The following is a 7,493-nucleotide window of genomic DNA, read 5'->3' as shown; positions in this document are numbered from 1 at the left end:
AAAATGATTGAAAAGATTCCTCATCCCCTATCATAAATGACCTGATTTTAGACAACAAGTTGGATGGGTTACTTTTAACAGAGACATGGCTTGGCACTGAGGCACCAGTTGTTCTCACCGAGGCATCCCCACCAAATTTTAACTTTTTATTCTCCACCAGGGGAGGCAAGCGAGGAGGTGGGACTGCATCAATTTTTAATAATATTTTAATGTCAAAGGAAGTTTATTTTAACAGCTACTCATCTTTTGAGTATCACGCCTTTGTTTTTAGCAGTCCTCCTGTTCTCTGTATCACTGTTTATAGACCACCCCATCATTCCACTGCTTTTAACAGAGAATTTTCAGAGCTCTTATCAATCATACACACCTCTTATAACAGAATTTTAATAACTGGCGATTTTAACCTGCACGTGGATAACACCTCGGACTCACTGTCCAGAGAATTCTTGAACATTTTAAATTGCATGGATTTTAACCAGCATGTCACACAGCCAACTCACAACAGAGGACACACCCTGGACCTCTGTCCTCTGTTGTCGACCTGGCTGTGTCCGACCATTATTGTGTGTATTTTAACATCGCCAGTTTTAACCATCATGATGCCCCGGTGAGAACAGTGAGGAAACGCCACCTAACTTCTGAGGTGGCTGCAAATTTTATCGAGATTTTACAGAGCACTCCTGCAGAAGTTTTACCTGCACCCTGTGATTTCATTGTTGACAATTTTGACAGGATATTGCGAGTAACTTTAGATTCTGTGGTTCCACTTTTAACAAAAACAGTAAAAACAAAACCTCTAGCCCCGTGGAGAAACAAAGATGCAAATAAAAAATCAAAAAGACTATGCAGGATTGCAGAGGGAAGGTGGAGAAAAAACAAATTCACAGTCCACTACGAAATATTCCGTGAACAACTCAAATTGTACAATAAAACAGTCAAACAGGCAAGAATATCCCATTTCTCAAATCTCATCTCAGGAAACAAAAACAACCCAAAATTACTTTTCTCCACCTTCGATCTTTTAACTAACACCAATTTAAAAAAATCCCCAGAGACACCAACGGACGCCCTCTGCGAGGACTTTGCAGACCACTTCAGAAGTAAAATCGACAACATCAGATCCAGTCTTTTATCACATCAGAACGTAACTTTTAACACACCTGGACAGTCGATTTTATCCGAGGAAACACTGGAGAGTTTTGCCCTGGTCGATGCGAGGACACTTGGTCGAGTTTTCTCCCAGGTAAACCCAACAACCTGCCTTTTAGATCCAATTCCCACATCACTTTTAAAGACATTTTATGGATTCTTCGAGGAATAGATTTTAAATATAGTGAACTGCTCTCTTCAGACGGGAGTCTTTCCTGCTGCCTTCAAAACGGCAGTGGTGAGGCCCCTTCTGAAGAAGAGCAATTTAGACCCCAACATTTTCAATAACTACAGACCTGTATCCAACTTACCCTTTTTAAGTAAGATTTTAGAAAAGCTGGGGCCTCATTTATAAAACTTGCTTACGCACAAAACGGGGCTTGAAAGTTGCGTACGCAACTTCCTACGCAATGATACAGAGCGGTGGATGGCACTGATGGATTAGTAGTAATTCTGACAAGGTGTGTAACAATCATTCAATTTGCTGAGTAAGCATATAAATAGTGCGGTGACACTCGTGCGTAATGCTGCACAATGGATGCGCTGGCACTGCTGGAAGATCACGCAAATGGCAGGATCAGGATGGAGAGAAATTTTACGGACCACGGAGATTTGCTGGCCCATGATGATGACTGGCTAATAAGCCGATTTAGACTCCCTAGAGCGGTGCTCTTGGATCTATCTGCTGAACTGGGCCTAGTGTTAGATAGACCCACCCGCCGGAACCGCGCCATCCCGGTGCATATCCAGGTGCTGACCACTCGGGGGTTTCTGGCGACTGGCTCCTTTCAGTGGGAATTAGCCGACAGGTAAATGTTTGATATGATTAATATTATATAATGTTACATTGTCTGTCTAAAGCCCCTTTTGGGTATGATATAATTCAGTTTAATTGTGTCCTTAGGTCTGGGATATTTGCAGCAATGTCCGGTTTCCCAAATATAATCGACGCAATTGACTGCACTCACATTGCTATAAGGGCTCAGAGTGAAAATGAATTTGCTTATGTGAATCGAAAAAATGTGCATTCACTCAATGTACAAATTATTTGTACCTCGGACACGATCTTGACGAATGTAGTGGCACGGTGGCCTGGGTCAACACATGACTCATTCATCCTGATGCACAGTAGTGTAGGGATGTGTAATTTCTGCCACAGATCGCTCTGTGGCACTGGAACTATTCACTGCGGTGACGACGTGCTGCCACTCATTTTTTTTTTTTTTATTGTATTCGTGACGCCACTACTGTGACCACCAAACAAAATATCCTTTCTGGCCTCCACCTCACCCACAAGCACCTCGATTTCAGTCTCCGTAAAATTTCTTTTTCTTTTCTCTGCCATGATCGAACGTAAAATGCCATTGATCAGCAGGCATATTTATATGCAAAGCCATTCATGAGGTACTTTGCATTGACCATTCATGGTAAAATGTGGGTGTGTCGGGGGCGGGATGTGAGGTGAATCCACCTGCGCAATCTTCCAGGTGGAGTGTGATTTATAAAGGGAAAATTGCGTGCAGGTGTGAGTACGCACGTTTTATAAATCCAAATATTTTTTGGCGTACGCCATTTTCAGCTTTGGGGCGTACGCACACTTTTAGTATGGATTCTACGCAATGTTTTATAAATGAGGCCCCTGGTCTTTAACCAACTAAGTCATTTCATAACTACTAATAACATTTTAGAGAAATATCAGTCTGGTTTTAGAGTGAACTACAGTACCGAGACAGCCCTTTTAAAGATTTTAAATGATATCAGGTGTAACGCAGACTCACAAAAACTCACAGTCCTGGTGCTACTGGATCTAAGTGCTGCCTTTGATACAGTAGATCACCACATTTTATTAAACAGACTCAGAAACCTGGTGGGCCTCTCTGGTACTGTTTTTAATTGGTTTCGCTCGTATCTCACAGACCGCTGTTTCTATGTAAGTTTGGATGCATGTTCCTCTGGAACCCGTGAAATGAAGTGTGGGGTGCCCCAAGGGTCAATTTTAGGTCCAATACTTTTTAATCTTTACATGCTTCCCCTTGGGAATGTCATCAGGACACAGGCATCAGTTTCCACAGTTATGCTGATGATACACAGCTTTACATTGCCGTGTCTCCTGATGACACAGGGCCTATCGATACCCTTTTAAACTGTATTTTAGACATCAAGTCATGGATGGCAGAGAACTTCCTACAGCTCAACCAGGATAAAACAGAGGTTTTAGTTATTGGTCCTGAAGGCAAGAGAGAGACACTTTTACCAAAACTACAAGGTTTTACACCCTCACAATCCGTTAAGAACCTGGGCGTCATTTTCGACTCTGAGCTTAGTTTTATTCCTCATATTAAAAATGTAACAAAGATAGGTTTTTTCCACCTTAAAAATATAGCCAGAGTCCGCCTGTTTCTCTCAGGCTAACACGGAGGTACTGCTGCATGCTTTTATCTCTTGCCGTCTAGATTATTGTAATGCCCTGCTCTCTGGTCTTCCCAAAAAGACTATCTATAACTTGCAATTGCTCCAGAACTCAGCCGCACGTGTGCTGACGAGGACCAGAGGGCGGGAGCACATTACACCAGTTTTAGAATCGCTGCATTGGCTCCCCGTGTGTTTCAGGATCGATTTTAAGGTTCTTTTATTAGTTTTTAAGTGTCTTAACGGTCTTGGGCCATCTTATCTGTCTGAACTGCTTTTACCATACCGGCCCTCGCGGGACCTGAGGTCCTCTGGCACTGGCCTTTTAATTGTTCCAAGGGTTCGGACCAAAACCCACGGGGAGGCAGCATTCAGCCATTATGGTCCGAGGCTTTGGAACAGCCTGCCGGAGGGCGTCAGGACTGCAGAGACCATTGGTGTTTTTAAAAGGAGGCTCAAGACTCACCTTTTTAGTTTGGTTTTTAATTGATTTCTTTTACTCTTTTAATTCAGACCTGTTTTATCCTAGCCTATTGTTTTTAGCCTCTCGGTTGTTTTTTTTTCAATTTTATTTTAGGTCTTAGGTCTCGTATTCTATTGTCTTTTAGGTTTCAGGTCTTTTTATTCCACGTTGGGGTGGGTGTGTGTTTGTGTGTGTGTGTGTGTGTGTGGGGGGGGGGGGGTTGTTTGGTTGCATACTATTTTGCATTATCATGGGTGGGTGTATGTATTTTTGTGTGTCTGTGTGGTTGTGTTCTATTTTCTATTATCATGTTTTTATCCTTTATCAAGCACCTTGTGTTGCATTTTTATGTATGAAAGGTGCTATACAAATAAAGTTTGATTGATTGATTGATTTACTTTGTGAACTTCTTCCACTTCCAGTCCTTTAAAGATGGAAGCTGTGATCATTAAACTGTGGACACACTGTTGACTTGAACCTTCAGCTGTGCGTTGATTTCAATTCTGGATCTTGTTCCAATCAAAGCTGAATGTTGCTGTGAGTGTTTGTTGTGTCTCTCAGATCAGGACTAGAGGTCCACTGATACGGTTTTTTCAGGGCTGATACAGATTATTAGAAATCAAAGAGACCGATAACCGTTAAAATATCAGATATCATCTTGATTGTTTCACTTCATGTTGTGTTTTCATGGTTCATTTTACTCAACAACATCGAGCTGAACCAAGAATCAAGTGAGCACAAACTAATTCCTGATGGCTGATAACACTTGAACTGTTTGTTGACGTATTAAGACATGAGGAAGGAGACAGCAAGTGATCACAGCGAGAGCAGCACAGGTTTCCCTCAACACCAGAGACAACCTGAGGGACGTGGACCTCGTTAGCAGACGTCCACTTCATTCAAACAACTTTATTACCACCAACAAGTCTTCAGTTTGGACCAGGTGGCTGATAACATGTCGTGATGGAAATCATTGTTAAACAAATCTGTCAAAGACTTTTAGAAAAGTCTTCAAACTTCATGAGAAACAACTGAAAAAAAGGAAACTTTTTTTTAAAACTTTATTGTGTCAGCACAGTATACGACATTAATGCAATACACATCCTGTTATTTAAATAACTTGACACGATATTTAGTTTTTTGTTATCTTTCACCCGTGTGGCACAGTCAAACATAACCTTTCAGAACTTAAAATACATACACACAAATACCCCAAAAGTAAGCAAAAAAAAAAAATAATAATAAAAAATAACATTACCCAGCAAAAAATATGCACGCAATTACAACAAATACAACAGAAATATAAATGCGCACATAAACGGTAAGTAGTTTTTTCTTTTTCTTTTTTTTTTTTTTTAGGCTTCATCTCTACTGTATGCAGAGGATATATCTAGTTACTTTAATTTAAAATGAGTCCATCTTTTTTCCGACAACTTTTCGTTCTTATTAATTCTATAAGTTACCCTCTCCATCCTACAAATATTCTCTACAGTCTCTAGCCATTTATTTACTTTGGGGGCTTCCAACTTTTTCCAGTTTCTTGTTATTTGTTTGAGTGTTGTAATTCTCAGAATCCAAAATAAATATTCTTCATCCTTTCGAAGGCCATTCAAACCTATTCCCAACCATAAAGTGTGTTTATTAAATTGGCCCAATTTCCCAAACATCTGTTCTATTATGTGTATGACTTCTGACCAATACATTTCTATTTTTTTACATGTAAAGAATATGTGAGTGTGGTCCACTTTGTCTTCCCCACATTCCCTCCAGTAGCTAGAATTATTCTGTGTATATTTGCTTAACATCACTGGTGTTCTAAAATACCGTATATTTATCTTCCAAGCATATTCTTGGCAGAAGGCCATTTTATGTTTGAGAAATGATCTTTAAGACTCTGATTCCACTCGTCATCTGATATAGATGTTTTCAGTTCTATCTGCCATTTATCCTTAATGTTATTTCTGTCTTCGGTTCTGTAATCCTGAAATATTTGATACATTTGTCCAGTTATATTTTTCAAATTATGGTTTTGATTGGCCTTTATCCGATTGGATTGTTGTCATACCATTGAAAGGGCAGAATCCTGATACCATCATCCCACAGATATGAGCCAGTAGGGCCCTACTCTCCCTACTAGTAGGTGCAGGAGGCTGTTATCACCCATTAATCTGGTTAACCCAATGTTATTAATGCCCAGTAGGCACGGAAGGTTTATTATGGAGCCCTTGCCTCCCCCTCCCGTTTTTGTTTATTTAGCAAGAATATTAAAAAAAATGAACCATAGAAAATGGCGGATCTTGTTCATTTAAAACAATATATTTTCGCCTTCGTAAAGATACGGAAAGACACGAAAAGATACCTATCACAGAAAGACGGGGTCATGGATATATTAATAAATCAAAGATTGGGGCTTATTTTGGGAAAGCTGTTTTTTTTCTTCCTCCCTTCATTTCGTTTGGGTTGATGCGGTTTGATGTCGGCAGTACGCCTCGCCCTCCAGGAGGTGGCGGTGTTGCACCTGTAGGCGCTGCCTGCTATAAATTGGAAAAGATGACGAAGAAGAAGCTTGTGGAGAGGAAGGCGCGTTAATGGCAGGTTTGTAACTCATGTTCTTGTGTAGCAGTAACAACAACAACAACAACAATAGTAACGATAAAGTAATGCGTCTTATTTCTGATAGATGTCACAGACATTCATTCTATGTAATGTTATAGCAAAGATAGGATTCCAAGGTCCACATAAAACACACAACATAACAGATGTTTCCAGCACTAGCTAGCTAGCTGAAACGGTTATGATAGGATCTACTTGGAATACAGTGCCACATCTCCCATTTAATGCATTCCCTTGAAAATACTGAATCTATCTATCTATCTATCTATCTATCTATCTATCTATCTATCCATATTAGGGTGAACTCAGGTAATGTGGGACAGTTTTTGGTAGATGGTCCGGTAGACTTATATAAAAACTATTAACTCACTCCAATGAATGAATCAATTTAGGCCTTATTAATCATTTCTGTTTGAATTCAATGGGAATAAAATCTTTTTTTTAGAAGCTATAGGCTAGATAAAGTGGGACAGGCATTCTAAGATTAAAAAAAACAGCTGTCCTGCTTTACCTGAACAATGCCATCCCACATTAGTGTCATGAATCATGATTTTATAAAAACAAAGATTATTTTCCACTTTTTTAGCCTGTTTTTCAACAAGTGTTTGAACTACCGTGTTATGAAACAGTAGTATATGTTGTTTACCTAATTTGACCAACCCAAATCATTGTTTAGTGGCAAGAAGTGTTGTAGCAACAATTCAGGATCACTTTTGATCACTGTATAATATGATTTTGACTAAATCGTCACAATACATTAACGTCCCACTTTACCTGATATCCCACATTACCTGAACTCATCCTGTACAGTATATCCACAGTATAGTATACAGTGCACCTATACTGTACATATATATGT

This window comes from Chaetodon auriga, chromosome 23 (genome assembly GCF_051107435.1).
Source record: "Chaetodon auriga isolate fChaAug3 chromosome 23, fChaAug3.hap1, whole genome shotgun sequence".
NCBI classification, from domain to species: Eukaryota; Metazoa; Chordata; class Actinopteri; order Chaetodontiformes; family Chaetodontidae; genus Chaetodon; species Chaetodon auriga.
The sequence above is the reverse complement of the archived record's forward strand: the minus strand, read 5'-3'. Positions refer to the sequence as shown.